Source organism: Balaenoptera borealis, assembly GCF_965194805.1.
Source record: "Balaenoptera borealis genome assembly, chromosome: X".
NCBI classification, from domain to species: Eukaryota; Metazoa; Chordata; class Mammalia; order Artiodactyla; family Balaenopteridae; genus Balaenoptera; species Balaenoptera borealis.
In genome coordinates this window covers 95,832,229-95,850,164 of record NC_138881.1, presented here as the reverse complement: position 1 = coordinate 95,850,164, position 17,936 = coordinate 95,832,229, and the positions used below count along the sequence as shown (strand labels likewise).

The 17,936-nt window shown below is 42.5% G+C and overlaps 1 protein-coding gene and 1 long non-coding RNA gene across 9 annotated transcripts in view; one reads left to right on the top strand and one right to left on the bottom strand.

The window, feature by feature from the left end:
* The window catches only part of LOC309620793, a 959,234-nt gene extending 954,371 nt beyond the window's left edge, over nucleotides 1-4,863 (bottom strand). For all 6 annotated transcript variants that reach the window (XR_014239625.1, XR_014239626.1, XR_014239627.1 and 3 more), the window contains exons 1-2: nucleotides 4,002-4,863; nucleotides 3,365-3,431 (exon numbers count right to left, since the gene is read on the bottom strand). This is a non-coding gene — a long non-coding RNA (uncharacterized lncRNA). The remainder of the gene's footprint in view (nucleotides 1-3,364; nucleotides 3,432-4,001) is intronic.
* Nucleotides 4,864-4,980: 117 nt separating this feature from the next.
* AMOT (angiomotin) overlaps nucleotides 4,981-17,936 on the top strand; it is a 62,652-nt gene continuing 49,696 nt past the window's right edge. For 2 of the 3 annotated variants that reach the window (XM_082377080.1, XM_082377078.1), the window contains exons 1-2: nucleotides 4,981-5,416; nucleotides 13,610-13,687. The gene's annotated coding sequence lies outside the window, so the exon portion shown is untranslated. Of the gene's footprint in view, nucleotides 5,417-5,475; nucleotides 5,499-13,609; nucleotides 13,688-17,936 lie in introns of those variants that run through there. The other variant, XM_082377079.1, reaches the window with a different exon arrangement.

Sequence of the window (17,936 nt, the reverse complement as noted above, 5' to 3'; positions counted from 1 at the left end):
GGGAGAGTTATGTGGACCCATAAATCCTTAGGATTTATTTTCCCTGGTGTATGTGCTTGCCTCCGCTTTTGTTTCTAAATACATTTAAATGATTGAGTTGTTCACCAGGCAATTAGAGGAAGATGTGCTCATTTCACACTCCCAGTTGACTTGGTGGGTGGGGAAGAATGTCATTCCATACAAAGCACTATGGTTTTGTGGTCTTTCCTTCTAGAAAAATCTAGCCAGGGATCAAGGAATAAACTATAAACCACGTTCTCCTTTGTACTTTTCCTGTACATTGGGGAAAATATTGCATGCAAAGGGCAGATTTTTTAATTAAAATATTGATTAGTTGCCGAAATAAAAATCCAGGAGGTTTTACACTAAAACATTTGACTTCTGGTTTCCCTTGAAAAATCAGAAGTCCTGGCTACATTGGGCCTGCATTTCCTGTGGTGTTGACCAAGCTGCCCCCTTTAGAGGGGTCCTGCCTTCTTAGCAGCCTCCATAATTGGCCTTGTCTCTTGACACTGAACCTGAGGGTTGGTATCTTAAATATTTTTTTATTTTGGTAAAATATACATAACATAAAATTTGCCATGTTAATCATACAATTCAGTGGCATTAAATACATTCAAAATGTTGTACAACCATCATCACTATCTTGTTCCAGAATTTTTTCATCGCAAACAGAAACTGCGCTCATTAAACAATAACTCCCCATTCCCCCCTCCCCTCAGGCCCTGATAACCACTTTGCTACTTTCTGCGTCTGTGAACGTGCCTATTCTAGGTAACTCAGATAAGTGGAATCACACAATATTTGTTCTTTTGTGTCTGGCTTCTTTCACTTAGCATAATATTTTTAAGGGAGACCTTGATTTTTTAATTGCCTGTTTTTCAGCGCATAGACATTGAATTTTATTGCAGTTTTTGGCCACGCCCCTCGGCTTGAGGGATCTTACTTCCCCAACCAGGGATTGAACCCAGGCCACAGCAGAGAAAGCACCGAGTCCTAACCACTCCCGCTTTTTATTGCATTTTAAAGGAGGAGTTGCATTTCATTGAAAAAAGAAAAAAGTCAAATAGGACAGATAGTTTGGGATGAAGATTCTTGACTTCTTTAAATGATCATTACATCCATGATCGATATGTGGAGGTTCTTAATGTACTTAGGTAACCCTGCATCTTTACACAGGTGTTTTACAGTTAGTGGTTAATGCTCCTGGTATCCCCCAGAGGCTTCTCTATATTTTACAGTCAGGATATGAAGACACAGGGATGGTCTGGGGATTAGTTAAATGTGTGTGGCATACTTCGCTGTATAAACTCACTCTCTGGAACTAGTTTTCGCTCCCTGCTCTCAACTTCCACAGCTTTTACTGTCAATCCCATTCATTTAGCACTTAGCATATGCTTGTTAGTTGTCTTTTTCTGTATATACCCTTGAAGGCAGGAGCCAAGTCTCATCCCTCTTTGTTTTTTCAGTCTTGTCCATAATAGCAGCTCCATCAATGTTTGCTGATGTTGGCCCCCCCTCCCCCTTCCTTTTAAGTAGAGCTGGCAAAGCATAGCTTTACATTCAGACTCAGTTTAAACAAACTGAAGGGTTTTCAGGGTAAAAACAGAAGGAAGTCTTGCATGGCAGAAGAGAAGAAACACCTAAGACGCTTAGAAGACCTGGGCAAAGACGAGGTATTAAAAAACCTGTTATTAGCCACAGGCTAAGAAAGTGACTCACACGGGGCCTGATCCACCATGAAATTCAGTGCTGTGCTCTGCTCTACCCCAACAAAATTCAAAATTGGAGGAGATCAATAATGCCCAAGGCAGGATTTGAGGAGGGGGGTATTAAAAGAATTAAGTGTTTTAGGGGTTTCCATTGTAGGAAGGCCCCAGTAGCTGTGGGGAAGGCAGGTTTGGAAAAGCCTTGGGAGGGCAACTTCAAGGCTGGGGACAGGCATTCTGCAAACAGAGCCACCAGACCTTTGCTACCAGGGTTTGTTTCCCAGCATCTTCTGTAATGGCCTGAATCACCTCTCAATAGGGGAATGAGTAAAAGAATTTTGGCACATGTATGCATTGGAACACAGAACTATCATGAAAAAGAATGAGGCAAAGGAAGTTATCCTGAGATGGAAGGCTATTTAAGAGACATTGCTGAGTAAAGAAATGCAAAGTGTGTGCGTGTATGCAAATAATATATTTTGAAGATTATACACAGGTATGGAGAGAAAGAGAGAAAGGGACTATGAGAACAGAGTGGTGGAGAGGAACTCTTTATGGTCCTACTTTCAGTACTGTTTTCAGTTTACCATGTGCATATTTTATTTTTAGTTTTTAAATATTTATTTATATATTTTTGGCTGTGTTGGGTCTTCGTTGCTGTGCACGGACTTTCTCTAGTCGTGGCAAGCGAGGGCTACTCTTCGTTGTGGTGCGCGGGCTTCTTATTGCGGTGGCTTCTCTTGTTGCAGAGCACAGGCTCTAGGCGCATGGGCTTCAGTAGTTGTGGCACGTGGGCTCAGTAGTTATGGCGCACGGGCTTAGTTGCTCCGCGGCATGTGGGATCTTCCTGGACCAGGGATTGAACCTGTATCCCCTGCATTGGCAGGCAGATTCTTATCCACTGCACCACCAGGGAAGCCCGCATATTTTATTTTTCCCACTTTAATAGCAGTGTTAATTTTAGCAAGTATCCTATTGCCATTCTGATCAGTAGTCGTCTGTAGCATATACCCATCCTATCCAGCTCTGCTGTCCATCCCTCCAAACAAAGCTGGAATAATCTTCCTTTGTTTCACAAACTAGGTGTCTCCATGTCTTTAACACTCAAAACCTCACTTTCTCCAGGAAAAATCACCCAAATAACTTCATCTCACACATAAACTGAATCATATCAAGAATCCATTGTTGCCCATGCTCTGGCTTCTGAATTCTTGCAGCAGCTCTAGCAGAGCCCTCTGCACATTGAGGCTACCCCACTACTTTTCCTGTACCTGGTTATATTCTGGGACCCTGTTCACAGTGAGATGGTATTTCCTTTGAGCACATTTCCTCTTGCATGCTTTGGTCCATGGCCCCTCAGAAGCTCCCGGTAGGCAGGCTTGAATTGGGTGTCATTTTCTCATTGGCATGAGTTCATTATAATAGTTCTGCATTGTCAAGGCCTTACATACAGACTCGCTTCCTCCTTGTAGTATTTTCTAGGAAATACGGATCTGTAGAGAATGGTGGTTTCCATGGTAAATGTTCCCTCATATTTGTTTTCTTAAGTTCTCTTCAGAGATACACAGTATGATTTCCTCTTTCAGTACCAGCACCACAATAGGCTTAGGTCGTGGCGCCACTGCAGAACAGTTTAAAAAAGAAATCTCACCTACCTTGGATAGAAAAGGAGTAATTTATTATTCTAACTGCAGGGAGCCACATTCATATCCGCCCAGAAAACTGTAGGAAAAGAAAGAGTTGACTTTTTAAAATAAAGCCACAAAACCTACACACCTTGGCTATGAATGCTTAAAACAGATGAGAAGAATATTTGATTCCCAAACACATGTGAGAATCTCCACCATGTGACAGACATAAGTAGGAACACATACACGTGTGGAGTGCTTTGTGGTCTACAGAGTTTTCACAAACAATTCATTTTATTTTCATATACCAGTGCCAGTAAGTTAATAGGATATGTTTTATAGCCTTTATTTACAGATAGGAAAATGAAGGCTCAGAGAAGTTAAGGGACTTAACCAAAGTCGCACAACTAGCTGGTAAGTGCTTGAGTCTGAAACGAGTTCTTCCTTTAGTTCCAAATTCCATCTTATTCTGCTATTTCTTTGTGCTTTCGTTTCCCGGTTGTAAAATGGTTGATTTTCAGTGTCCCAGGAGGCTGTTCTCAACCCTCTGTGTTCTTCAAGCAATATCATTTTTTTCGCAGCCGGGAAATGTGAACACCACACTGACACTTCTCATACTTTCCCCCCCTCTTGGCCTAATGAATTAAGGGGGAAGAAAAGTTACCTGTTCCCAGAGGGCCGGGCAGTGCCATAAAGGTGTACTAGAGCCGGCCGACACACTGCCGCACTCTCTTAGGAGACTGAGAAACCAAGCGTCTCATCTTTCTTTTCTCAGCAGTAGCTGGGGGAGAACCGAGAGCTAGACAATAGCCTCTTGTTTAGTTTTATTAATTTTGAGGGCGGGTGGGACAAAAGAATCGGATCGACGACTCAAGTGACCAATCGCAAAGGAACCCTAGGCCAGGATTCGCCAACCGATAGCTGCCAAAGAATGGTGGGCGGGACTTACTCCTCAGGGCTGGCTCCGCCCAGGCCGGCCCTCTCAGTCCGCCCCAGAGGCGGAGGCTTGGCAGAGCTCCGCCCACGCCACCCCTGCCGCCAGCGCGGCCTGCCAACGGGAGGGGGGCCGGGACGCAGGGTGGCGCGGGGGAGGAAGGGGGTGGCTAGAGGGAGTGGAGGAAGAAAGGAGGGTGTCTCGCCGAGTTGCGACCTGGATGGGGGGCTTGCTGGTCATAGGAAGCAAGAGGGGAAGGAAAACGAAGGATCGCTGCTCCTGCCTGAATTATTTTAAGCAACCTTTGCGAGAAGCTGCTTTTCAGCATTTCTATTATTTGTTTTTCTTCCTCCCGCTGTGGGGCGGGGAGCTGCACTAGCTCTCCCACGCGACTCCGCTCCGCTGTTGCCGTACACTATTATTGGAGTCTTTGCAAAACCCTTTCGTTCCTCCCAGCCAGTCCTTGCTTAGACTCTCAGGGCTACTGTAACCGAGTCGTACCACTTTAGTGGGAGGACCAGAGTGAGGGCCCCCCCCCACGCTTTCGCCGGAGCGGCCGGACCCCGCCGTTCAATTGTTTGAACTTCCCCGCCCCCTAGCCCCGCCTCTCTTCCGCCCCCCCCCCCCGCCCCGAGGGTACAGGCCGACTCCCTCCCTTCTTTCCCCGCCCTCTACTCCGCCCCACTCCCCAATCCACCGCCCCCCGGCTCCTGGGCGGTCCTAGCCGCTCACCGCAAGAAGAAAAGCCACCCATTCGTCCCCCTTCCCCTACCTCCAATCCTTTGCCCAGGAGCTGCCTTCATCGCAGTCACGCCCCTTCCTTCCGAGGAGCTTTCTGGCTGCCTAAGCTGGTAGACCCCCTGATTTATTCCTCCATCTCCGCTCCCTTTCGCCTCATCTTCTCTTAGTTCTCACAGCCCCCTCCACCCCCACCTCCAGTCTGTCTCGCCTCGGACCATCCGCTGCTCCACCCTCCGGCCCGGTATCCAGCCTGTGCACTGCCACCAAGGAGAGCCCGGACGGAGCAGCGAGGAGGGGAGCAGCCGGGAGTTGGGGCTTCCCTCCTGCCTATCCCTGGCCTCTGGCCCGGGACCGAAGCCACTTGAGCGAGCAGAGTCGTCACCTTGTCTTCGTTGCCTTCAGGGGTAGGAGACGCGTGGTTACTTTTCGCGGGGCACTGGGGCAGGAATCCATGGTGGCATGAACTTGATCGTAACCTCGGCGTGAGTGAGTCAACCTAGATGCGTGTGGGGATGCCTGTGTTCTACTTTGCTGGCCGAGAGTTTTCCGGGATGTGCAGCAAGTTAAATAGGTTAAAGAGTCTGCGCACCTTTCCCCGTCCTACAGAGATGCTAATGGGTACCACTACTAGATGGTACTTTTACTTTCTTGCCTCCTGGGGTCCTTGTAGGTCTCTAGGTCATTAAGCACAAAAGGAATTAAAGACCAAAGGAAACTTGAGCTACGTTTAGCTCATCTGGAATGTACGCGCTTATCTCAGATTGTTAGATGCGTTACTCCTAATGCTTGGGGTTGGGGTGGGGGCTTACACTCGCCTCCGCCAGGGGCCGTGAATTCTTGAAGCCTTAGCCTGGAGTGATCTGCAGTGCTACACTCTTTTAGGTAGATGTGTGTGTGTGTGGTCTTGAGGAGAGGGTTGCCCCTTATTTGCTTTATGGATGTTAGTAACTAGTTTTGCCTGATCATGCAGGTGTGTTGAGGGTCCCAAGCCTGGGTCACTGTACGTAGGTGCTTCAACAGCAAGATGGACTTATCAGTATATGCAAATGAAGAGAAGGAAAAGTGAGAGGGAAAGTGACAGTCTTTGTAGACTGAGCAATCCCTGGTAAATTGCCACTAATAATAATATAATATCAATAATAATTTGCAGCAAGGGACTAAGTACAATTAAATGAGAGAGGAAAGGGCAGTTTGTGGAAAACGGCATTTCCAATCTCTAGCATGTATTTTAGAATTTTCTGACACCTTGTGTATCAAGTATCTAATTTAGTTTTCCTTCATCCTCCCTGTCCTCCCCCATCCCCATGAAGAGTGGAAGTCGGGAGGCAGATTAAAGCTTTTAAAAATATAACCCTCTTCTCCCATTCAGAGAGGAAGATAATTAGTCACCATAATCTTCAATAATGGAGGGCTAAGTGTGTGTAAGTCTCCTTGAACTAGGCTGTGTGAAAAGTCCTTTCTCAGGACAGTCTTTGTGAAGCTTTCCCAGTTAGACCTTTCAGCACCCTCATTTACTAGCTAAGAACAGTTTGAAATACCATTTTGGCTGTGGGATAAATCTTCACCCATCTCCCACCTACCTCCAATTGAGCAAGTGTGGCAAACTTATAAGAATGGTGGTGTTCAAAAACCAGTTACAAAGATGTCCCCAACACATTGCTTATTTGGGAACAAATTATTTACTTATATTTTTACCTAATTTCATTAGTTAGTTTTAATGGAGGAAAAGAAAGCAGGAAGGAGAGAAGGAACACTACAGGGTGACAATTTTAAAGGCTATCATATTTCAGATCAGCTGGAAAGGAAAAGTTGGCCTGACCAAACTACATTTTATAACTGGCCTGGGACATTTTAATAGCCAGGTGGTTGTAGAGTAGTTGCATCTATTTACAGATGATAACTCAGGTTCCAGCTATTCTGTATGGGTTTATCCGGTGTCATTTACAGACACTTTCTGGCACTACATCATACTTCATTTTAAGATACTTCTTTCTTTGGAAAAGTCTATGGCTCCGTAAAATTGAAAGTGCTTTTTCTTACTTCATAGTCTAGATATGAAGTAAACCTCTGACCATGCTTATATGTAGAGTAACTTTTACGTGAAAGTTGTGGATCTGTTTACCTATTTAAAAGATTTTAGAAGGGAATTTAAAAATTCACATTCAATACTGTTTTGGATTTGGAAATTGAAATCTCATTTCTGGTTTATGAAGTAGGATTTATTAGACTAATGCATTAGTAAGGCGTTTTGTGGAGTTGCTTTTTCTGAAGTTTTGTAAAGAACGAATCAGTCTCTTTCTAGAATGCCTTAAGAACAGTTTATTCAGAAAGCAGAGGGATGGATGCTATGACCTTGAGGTCCCACTGAGTGCCAGAATTCTAAGTGGGTACATCGGCTTCTGTGCCTCTCCTAAGAGCCCTCTCCCAGGGCCTGTGCCTTCTTTAAAAGGGTGTCTTTGTAATTAAGCAGTCCTTCTCCCCCATCCCCCTTTCTTCCTCTGATCCAACTTTTTAAGGGCTTTTTTCCATTTGGAGACAAGAGGAGTTTCTCACATTCTCCTACTTTCCTCTTAAGGTTTCTTTTCCTTTCTCCCCCCAAAAGTGCCCCAAAGTTCTCCGGATGGTTAGAAATTGTGTTTTGTTGGGGTGAGGGGGTGTTACCAGTGAGGAAGTGTTGAGGATATATTCCTTCTTGAGAAATGTTTGTGACCAGGTAGCCTCCTCCATGGAGACTGAGCATTTGGAATGCATGAGAACAGTCTATTCTTAGGGACTGTCTGGAAGAAATTGTCCTTTGCACCCATTAAGCCCAGCTTAAACCCACTGAAAGGAGTGGAGAGAGGTGTGTGTGGTCGTGGCTGAGCCTTTTAGGATGGTAAATGGGTAAATGTTCCCAAATCTCCTATTACATCACCTCTTTCCCCCATGGATTGAGTGGGTTTGGAGATCTGCTTGACAAGTTAATTAGCTTGGGACTAAACCAATTTGTTTAGAATTGTGCTCCATTGATTTCCTGTCTCCAGGAATTTTCGTTGGTGGTTTACTATGATGTGTTGTCTTTAGTCTTGCTTACTTCTTCGTTTCTTGCTGCCTTTTGTGGACTTTGGTCCAAAATCTAGGGTCCCACCCCCAAGTCAAAGGTTAGAATTTGGTCTCAGGAACTAAGGGGGCATTAAACAAGCTGCCCATACTGCTTTACTCTCCTCCATGGTGGGCTTCTGACCCCTTTTAAAACAGAGAAAGGAGGGATGTCTCCCCTTCCACACACAACACACAAAATCTGAACTAGAAAAAAGCAGGAAAATAGGAGGTCATTTGCTTTATAAAAGAATTCACTACAGTTTTCTTTGAAAGAAATAGCTTTCCTAGTTAGTGCCTTTGAACTATGACTTGATATATAAAAATTCACTATAACTGAGACTGCTCAGAAACATATTTATTGCATAAAGGAAGGCATTAGAATTTTGTTGTCATGATTATTTCTTGAATTAAGTGAGGCCATTATTTGGCCTTTGAAATCTTTTAGTTACATGGCATGGAGTTAATTGTCTAAATCATTCTGGCTTGTAATAATGCTGGCCACGTTTAGCCCCAGCCTACATCTACTTGTAGAAGAGAGCTAGTATGATTTTCTGGAAATATATCAGACTTCATGGATTTTGGTAAGTCTAAGGATGGGACTCTATCCCATATAGGTAAAAGATTTAAATTCTAGTTGTTGTATTTGAATAACCCAAGGATCCAGAAATTTTTTTCTGGTATTCTGTTCATGTATCTAGCAAGGCTGTCGAAAATAATAGCAAACTGATGCCATTTTTAATCAAAGAATCCACAATAAGCTTTCCTAGTGAGCCTATTGGTGAGAGGGACTTGGCTCTGGGCCCAACTCTAAATCAGTTTACCACCCTTAGCAAGTTTCCTCCTCTGTAAATTGTGGGGGATTGGACAGCGTGATTTTGAGAACCAGTTATCAAAAGCTTATGGTTCTCTTCTTAGGCCTCGATTTCTGGTGTGAATGTGAATGATTCCTACTAGAATGAGGTGCAGCGGTTGTTAGAAGTGCAATCATGTTGTCACCTGGATGTTAAAAAAAAACACAAAAAAACAAGCAAAAAAGACCTCTAAGGAGATGTCAATAATCAATATATCAATATAAATGCATTGTGTTTTGTATTTTAACAACATATCAAATTAAAAAGCTAAGACCCTGCCCAGAACTTCATCAAGAATCCCATCATCCTAACAGATCACCTGTTTTCATTTTTCCTAGTTCCTTTCACGTCCTTGTTTCTGTACTTGTATGAATTTTACAGAGTGAAGGTCATAGAAATGTACAATTCTGCTTTTAAATTTTAAAAAGAGCTCACCTAAGACTTAGCTTTGTAAACCTATGTGGAGGAATGAAGTCAGAACCTGACTGAGTACATATGAGGAATCACACACGTTTGTTCCTCCAATGCCAGAAGAAACTAACAGATTTAGTAAGTAATCCCTAAACCATTTCTGTAATTTAGGGTGTTCATGTATGTAGCAAGGCTTTTAATTCTACTCCCTTGACCTCATTACCCTTCCTCCACTCTTTTTAAACAGAAAGAAAACTAGGATTCACTGTTTACTTTGTCTAAATCATTAACAATGATTCTTAAATCACTGTATCATGATATCCCATCAAGAGAGTACAAATTTGGGTAGACTATGAAATCTCCCGAATGAGAAAGGAAAAGCGGGAAAGCACAAAAATTTTTAATAGCTTTGAAAATAATATGTTTAAATTAGAATAAATAATAGTAAGGAAACTAAGGGCTTTAGATAATTAAATAAAAGACATGTAGGTGTAGCAGGATGACCCACACATAAGAGGTTCTTCATTTGAGGCTTTACCATACAATGAAAGTTCAGTTACACGGTCCTTTAATTTTCCTTTGATAATGAAGGTATAGTATACATATGATCTCCAATTTTGGATGGACTCATTCCTGGAAACCAATGGCTCTTCATAAATTAGATTAAATTTCATTAGCCAGGATAGGAAAGTAAAGTATGGGTTTTAGTACTTAGAAAGTACCAAGTTAAGTACAGGGACATTTTTTATGATATGTGTTCATGGGGAAAATGCAGATGGATATATTTGCTAACATCTCCTAAGGTGATTTTTGAAAATCTACTTTTTTTTAACTGTATAGGCTGCCCTTGACATTTGTTAAGTCACTTTCACTATTGCCCCAACTCCATGAAATATCATTAGACTGCGTGACTTGAAGCCAGGCTCTGGGTTTCTCTGCCCAACCATTTCTGACTTGACATGTGACCAAGGGTAAATGAATTAGATGCTCTGAGCTTCAGTTACCCTTCTGGGAAGCAAGGATATTAATATTTCACAGAGGTGTTTAGGCATGCTTCATATTAGGCACATGCTTTGAGGTCATTGGATGAAAGGTGTCTGCATGATGGCGGAGCAGGCTTATTATAGGGTTCTGAGCAGGTGTTCACTTTTAATGAGCTTTGCTCTCTTATACAGTGCCCTTTGGTGCCTCAAATGCCCTACTGACTATAATTGATTGTCCCAACATTTGTATTATTGACCCTCTTGGCTTTTATAAAAAATTAAGCATTGTCATTCTATGTGGTAAGTTGAAGTTCTAATAAGAGGACTCTAGCATCTGCTGGGGTGATGAAAAATAGCTTCAAAAAGAGACATTAGTTGGTATGTGCCATAGAGATCAGTGAGTTCTTCAAAGCTCTTCCAAAAGATTAAAAAGAGTAAAAAAAAAAATTCTGCATGTATCTGTGTGTGTGTGTGTGTGTGTGTGTGTGTGTGTGTGTGTGTGTGTTTTAAGGGGGAAAGTTTTGAGTAACATTTGCTTGTGACACATACTGATGATAGCCAGTAACTGAAACCCAGCCATTGTAGTGTTTTATACACAGCTGGTTTTTATTAATGATGGAATATTTATGCTTGCTGTACAATTCGTGGCTCATTTCCATGTGTATGTCAGAACTTAAATACCCCCCAAAGCAACATTAAGATAACATTAAGTATAAATGTGGCCAAGCTAGAAAGGGTGGATTGGGGGAGTCCTCTTTATTCTTTTTGGTGTTGCTTCAGATCACAATAACTGCCCCCCAACTTTAGGCATTGATGCTGATCTTTTTTTTTTTCCTTTATATATCCCATAGCAAACTTCACATTTTGATCCTTTTGATATGGACAAATGATCCCCCCCCTTTCATAATGCAGATGAAACTGATGTATGTGTTTTTTAAGAGCATATTTTCCCTGCACATGCTTCTCATTATCCGAGAGGCCTGGACTCAATCAGTAAAGGAGCAGAGAAACCACATAATTGAAAGGAGAATGACGGTGGTGCATACTTGGAATATTTGTGGGAAGGAGATTGCTGACATCAGAAAATGTAGTGGCCTGAGTGTTAACAGCATTGAAGAGAAATAAGCTTTCCGTGTTTCTGTGCATTGAGAATTATTTTTAAGGGGATAAAAATAAGGGCCAGGTTTGACATCCTTTTATGAAGTTGCCCTGGAAACTTTGATGAAGGTTGTTATAGAATGGTTCAATTAAAACCTTCCCCATTAGGAAGCTAATTAGTACATCACTTACTCATTTTGGTTGTTTTCAAGGGGCATGGATTTGCATTGTATTAATGACATTCTTTTCCATGTGATAGCAAACTAAGATAAAAATCACAGATGGGGAAAATTATTTAGATTGCCTATTTTGAAGAAATCTAATCTCCTCTTTATTACATTTAGGTTTTCAGTTCAGATTTTTCTTTCACTCTGTTTATATACAGTGATCACATTTTAGTTTAGTAGCCAGTTTTACTTTCTGGATCATGGGCTGTAAACCAAAGCTTGTTAATTTGAGTTTCCCATATGAATTGAAGAAATATGACAAATGACAATAAACCATTCTATTAAAATAACATTTGGGGTTTTTTTCCTCCTACAATTAGTTTCTCTTTGCTCTGTGTGTGTGTGTGTGTGTGTGTGTGTGTGTGTTTGGTGGAGGCAAATTGCTTTTTTAAAAAATAAATTTATTTACTATTAATTAATTAATTTATTTATTATTTTTGGCTGCGTTGGGTCTTTGTTGCTGCGCGTGGGCTTTCTCTAGTTGCAGCGAGCGGGGGCTACTCTTCGTTGCGGTGCACAGGCTTCTCATTGCGGTGGCTTCTCTTGCTGCAGAGCATGGGCTCTAGGTGCGCGGGCTTCAGTAGTTGTGGCGCACGGGTTTAGTTGCTCCGTGGCATGTGGGATCTTCCGGGACCAGGGATCGAACCCTTGTCCCCTGCATTGGCAGGCGGATTCTTAACCACTGCGCCACCAGGGAAGCCCCTGCTTTCTTTTTAAAACAAAAATTTTTGGAGCTAAGAAAAATTTGGTGACCCCCCCCCCCTTTACCCCCTAGAACATTCTGTCTGCCTCAGGCTCTCAGTTAGGCTTCCATTAGGACAACGTGATGACTTTTCTGTCCTGGTACTTTTTGTGACTACACTGAGTGGTTCTCCCTTGGCAGCCTGAAGGAGAGTGGTTATGATGGGAACTGGAGTGCAGGATTTCTAGCATGTTCTTTCTACTGTACTCTATCTTATTTAGGGAAATGAATACTTGCTCCTGAGGGTTCAAGGCCATTTGCAATAGAATAAGTGCTCTGTAGCTATATATGTAATATGAGTCTGCTGTAGTCTTCCTTTCCCCCGTAACTAGTAAGGGACAGTCATTCTGTACATATATTCCCTGATGCTATGCCTGTGGCATATGCCTGCACTAGTTCTGGAGAGTAAGTGGGGGAGTTGGCTGAGTTATCTAATTTGTAGTTTAACTGATTTCACCCTACCCCTTCCTGAGAAGGCAGGGTCTAGATTTAGTTTTGCAGTGGCAACTCAGTCAAGACAGGCTCCTGGGGCTTGCAAGTCAGAGGGAGGAGGAGCAGCTGCCTTTGGGGAGTGACTCAGGCCCTTTGGTATGAAGATATGAAATGCTGGCTTCTGTCCATGCACCTGCTGGATGCCACACCTGCAATCAGCACCTGAGCCCCACTCAGACACAAAAACCAGACTGAAGGCAGATGGAGCTCCCTTCAAAAGGGGTACAACAAAACGGGGAGCTCCCAATTATGTTAGTGGAGCACGACTGTGAACGATTACATCCAGCCATTCTAGTGTTGGTATGGGGAAATGTCTTAGATATTTTCTTACAGGTGCAGTGCACTGGCTTGCTCGAGAGAGAGAGAGAGAGAGAGAGAGAGAGAGAGAGAGAGAGAGAGACTGACTGACTGACTGACTGACTGACTGACTGACTGACTGACTGACTGTTGGAGTCCCTAGGGAATTTGCTTTCCTAATGAATTTCTCCTGTGAACTCTCCTCTTAATAACTGGAGAGTCAGTTCTGTAGAAGTTTGTGTCTAGTAACCCAGCACAGGGCAGGAAGTCACAAGACCTGGGTTCTGATCCTGACCTCACCAGTAAGCCAGAGTGAAACCTTGGTCAAATTAATTATCATGAGCTATCTGTCCTGGACTTAAGCTTCTCCGGTTGTAAAATGGAATTAATCACATCGGCCTTTATTTCCTCACAGAGCTGCGGAGAAGGACAAATAAGATAACAGAAGTGAAAGAGCTCTTGTCTCCTTAGAAGAAAGGCTGAGAAACTTAAGGTAAGAGTATTATTGTTATCGCTATTCTATGTCTTTCATTCCTTTTCTTCTCTTTCTGTTGCCTCTAGCAAAGTCTTTGGAAAGTTATAGGCAATTATTAAGCATGCTTTATGTACCAGTTGATATTTTAGGTGTTGGGAAGGATACAGAGGAAAATCATGCACCTGGTCCATGCCCTCTAAGATTGCAATTTCCATTTCTGGCTCAGCCTATTATAATGGTTTCTACCTGGGTACTTAGAAGCATAAAAGACAAGAATTAACTTCATTTTTTCTCTCTGCATTGTAACTGGGGACTTCTGTCCCTGGAGCGGTGTACTACAAGGTCTAGATTGAAGGTATGTGGGGGAAAACCCGTGCAGTGTAAATAAAGGAATTTCTCTCTCACTCCCACATTTGCAAAGTACCTGACCCTTGAATGATCACTTTTTTTCAGGCGTCTATCCTTAGCTTCATCCTTGGTTCTGTTCTGCTCCTACTCTATATGTATGATCCAGCCCACTCTTTGACCTTACCTGTTATCCATATGCTAATAACTCTCCAAGATGTATATCAACCTATCTTTGACTCCTCCCCTTTCAGCTTCCCCAACATTGGTTATCAGATTCTATGTCTCCTACTCAGCTCATGAGTTTTTTCCTCTAGGAAGTTTTGTTCAGGTGGCCCAGAGTTTTTTTGCAGGGTCCTCTGCATTGCCTGAGCTATCTGCTCGTACCTCTGGTTTCCCATTGGATTGTGACCCCTCTGCTTGACTGGGAGCTCCTTGAGGACTGGACTCTTTTATTTCTCCTTTTTATCCATCCTAGGGCCTATACAGTACCTGGCTATAGTAAGTGCTCAATAAAGTTTGTGGAAAATATGGTGATAAATGTTGTGATAGAGATGTGTGTCCAAAGTCCCGTAGGAAGACTGAGGAGAATTAAATTTCCATATTGAGCAGAGCTGGGGGCAGGGGGAAGATGGAGAAGGACTAGGGAAAAGTCTTCAAGGAGAAGGTGGAGAGCGGAACTGCCCTCTTCTGAGAGTTCTGACAAAGCAGCCCAGGAAAGAAATGCTTGTTGTGTCTGCTTTTGCTAAGCCGGGGGCATCTCTGGCCAGTTGCCTCCCCTGCCTTAGGACTGGATGACTTTTATGGTCGGATCTGCAAATAAACCTCTGTCTATAACACATTGACCATGTAAGACAGGTGCCACTTAGTCATATAATATTAAACAAGGCTGACCTTAAATGTGCCTCTTTAACCGTGGTTGAAAATAGAGGTACACATACAGGCTCATGGGTCATGTATGCTTAGTTCTATACAGCAAAATACCCTTTAAAATATATTGAAGATTGGTTCTGAAAATTAACAGATTTAAGTCTCAGAATGTAGCACATTGGGTCACTAGAAATGAATGTCTTTGAGCTGACTGTCAGATCTTTCCAAGGGCAAAAATGAAACATGATATCAGCCATTACAGGCCATGAACCTGTTCTCACCCACCTGATGCTTTTACTAATTAGCTTCTTGGCTGGGTGGCAATTTGGGGCAAGTGCATGCAAGCTGGATTCACAGGGGAGCCCACATTCCACTCTGCCATTTCGCAAGCCACTGGGATACTACACTGCTCCTCTTGGCTTCTTTCCCTCCCAGGAGTCCTGCTCTGCCCTGGTGGAAAAATGGGAGCAGGAGAACTTTTCATTAAATGGAGAGATTTCATGGGGCTTTGGTGTTTTGTTAGTTTTATTTATTTATTTTTTTAGTGGGTTGTCTGAAAACATTCATGTTCCTTGACCCATTAATTTCACTTCCGGGATACTATCATTAGGAAACAATCCAAAATATTGAAAAAAAGGCTAAATCACAAAGATGTTTTTGTAACATGATTTAGACTAGCAGAAAATGAAAAGCAATTTAAATCTCTTAATAATTGGAGAATGGGTCGGTGAATCTTGATACACTGGTTTAATGGACTATTACACACAATGTTTGTTAAGAAGTCTATGCCACAGCATGGAGAAAGTGCTGATGACCAAGTGAAATGTAGGACCCAAACTGATATGTACATTAATATTCCACTGCTTTGTAAGAATACAAAAACACATAGGAAAAAAACTAAAGGAAATATTCTATAATGCTAACAATGCTTGGGTTGAGGTGCTGGGATTATGAGTGGTTTTTTTTTCTTTGTTTTCAATATTTGCATGTTGTGCTTATATTACTTGTAAAACAAAGTAAAAATAAAAGTGGGTAGTATGCCAGTGAAGACAGGAGATTGGTAAAGCAGGCAGCTTGTAGGTATATTCTTAAACTTTTCTCAGTTTATGCTCAATCTGATTTCATGGACTGTTTATACTTTTTCTGAGGCAAGAAGAAATAGGACATGATGGTGTGATCTGTTCCTCCCTTGGAATGGGTGTGCGTGGAGGGAGGTGGAGGGGTGGTGGCAACAGGATTCTCCTTGTTACTCAGTGTTTCACTGCTCATGTACACTTTAGGGTTAATCACCTTTGTTGCCTATTACCATGTTCAAGCTAATTGTTTTAGAGTTCAGAAGAGTAAAACTACCAAATTGACCACGCCTTGAGTTATCATCTGCGAAACAGATAACTGACACTGATCCAAGATTTGGAAATGCCAAGGACTTATTGTGGTTCTTAAAATAATTTTCCAATCTAATCTAGATAGAAGTAGAGATAGGAGCAAAGAGGTGGGGCCAACTCAAAGCCTGTTCTTAAGCTAGCGCTGAACTTAAATAACAGCAAGTGCCAAGTTGGTATGATGTTAACAAGACCTAGAACAGGGTCCTGGAAACATTGATCAGTGGAGATTCCTGTTGCTCTCCAACCTACCTGCATACCGTGGCCTAAAGAGGAGAGATTTTGCAGGGTCCTTCTGCCATACTTCTGGCTAAACGCCTTCCTCTTACGTCTTTGAATTTTCCCTCCTGCCATTAACATTTTACTTACAATGGAATTGGAAAATTGAATGTAGCATTAAGCCAGGTTTATAATCTGTTAAAACCAGAGTCGATTCAATTTAATTAATATTTATTAAGCATCTTCTATGTACGAGCTAATATGCTAGATAATATATTGTAGTGGAAGTGCTATTACCCTAGGAGTAATAAAACCTGCACTCTGGTCCTGGCTCTGACCACTTTTAAGCTCTGGCAGCTTCATCTATAGAAAGAGAGGGTTGAAGCACTAGGTGGTCTCCCAAGAGTCTTTCTACTTCTAGCCTTCACTTATCTAAGGACACCTGCACAAAAGACTGAGTTGCAAACAAAGGGTTTAAAAGAAAAAACCCTTACTTCATAAAATTGCTGTACCCTTCTAGAAGAAGACCCCTTTGAAATAATAATATTCATAGATAATGTTTATTGAGCCTTTACTATGTACCAGGCTCTGAGCTTAGCACTTTATGTAGATTACTTCCCTTAATCTTTATAACAACCCTTTGAGGTATGAGCACCGTTAGCCCTATTCTGCAGATGATGAAATTGAGACTTAGGGAGATCAAGAGACATGTATGAAGTCAGTAAGTCATAGATCCAGGATTTGGACTTGGGCAGTGTGACTCTAGACCCAGGCTTTTAACCATGGTATTTATACTGCCTGCCCATTACCCAGTGAAAGTTTAGGGATAACCTGCAAAGGGACCATTGTTTCTTACCTCCCAAAGGAAGCAATTAGTATCTTGCATTGCAGGACTCTTGGGAAAGCTGTTCTCTAGGACACTTCAGGCCACAATATGGACCAACATGAGAGGACATGAGAGAATTCAGTGGGCTGTTTTGCATCTTTGTGTGGGAGGTTGTGTGTGTGGGGGGGTGTGTGTGGGTGTGTGTGGGTGGGTGGAGGCTGTGTGTGTGTTTTATGCACAAATACATGCACGTAGGTATAGGGGAAACTTTGAACTGGCTTCTTTCCATTTAGCTGGAAGTAAAATGGTATGAAACAAGTTGACCAAGATTTAGCAGAGAAACAGGTTTCCTAGACTTAGATTCTTTATCCTGGTTGGTGGAGTGAGGGGTGGGGGCAGAATAGGAGGAGGAGGTAGACGGGATAGAAAGAAGATCTTATAGGCAGATTTCAAAATTAATTGAAGGGTAGGAATTCGGTCTGCCCTGCCCACCTTGTAATGTTGATTTTCTGGGTCTTGGCTTGGGAAATATCTGGGCTCTCACTAATGTGTTTCATTTTGGCTCAGCCCCTCAGGTATACTGGGAGTGGCCGATGACTGCAAATGGAGTAAGAATTTAGCTTGG